Raw genomic sequence first — 720 nt, 5'->3', positions numbered from 1 at the left:
CAGCCCTGGGTAAAAAGGGTTCTCCACACCCCTCTCCAATCTCCTGCCCCTCACCTTCAACCTATTCCCCCCTCTCCCCCAATCATCGACCCCTCAATCAAGGGGCAAGGTTTCTCCCTGACCTTTCCCTCCTCAGCTCCAAGGAATACTGCCCCAGCCCTGTCCAATCCTCAAGACCACTCACTGGAGCTCAGGATAGGCCTGAGCTTGGAAACACTCCTTCTGAAATCACAGTATCCTGTCCTGTCGGTTTTATCGCACTGTCCCCTCCCTGGGTGTAGGCTGGTGCAGTGTTTTACCAGAGAAGGGCAGTGTATATCCGTCCCATCACCGTTCCTTCAGTGTGGCTGGGTCCCAATCCTGGAATTCCCTCCCTAAGGGACAGCACATGGACTGCAGCGGTTCAAGAAGGCAGCTCGACTGTTCTCTCTCTCCCCCCATCTATTCTGTCTCGCGCTCTCCCTCTCTCTCTCCCCCTACCTCTGTGTCTCTCCCCACCTCTGCCTTTCTCTCTCTGCTTCACTCACTCTCTCCCTCCTCTCTCCCTCTCACTGTCTCCTTCACTCTCTCGCCCTCTGTGCCTCTATCTCTCTCTCCCTCTTTCCCTTGATGCCTCTCCCTCAGCCTTCTCTCTCCTGCTCCTCCCCAGTCTCTCTCTCCTGACCGATCTTTCTCTCCTCTCTCACTGTCTCCTTCTCTCTCCTGCTCCCCCTCTCTGCC

The sequence above is a fragment of the Hemiscyllium ocellatum genome, chromosome 35 (assembly GCF_020745735.1).
Source record: "Hemiscyllium ocellatum isolate sHemOce1 chromosome 35, sHemOce1.pat.X.cur, whole genome shotgun sequence".
In the NCBI taxonomy this organism is placed as follows: domain Eukaryota; kingdom Metazoa; phylum Chordata; class Chondrichthyes; order Orectolobiformes; family Hemiscylliidae; genus Hemiscyllium; species Hemiscyllium ocellatum.
The sequence above is the reverse complement of the archived record's forward strand: the minus strand, read 5'-3'. Positions refer to the sequence as shown.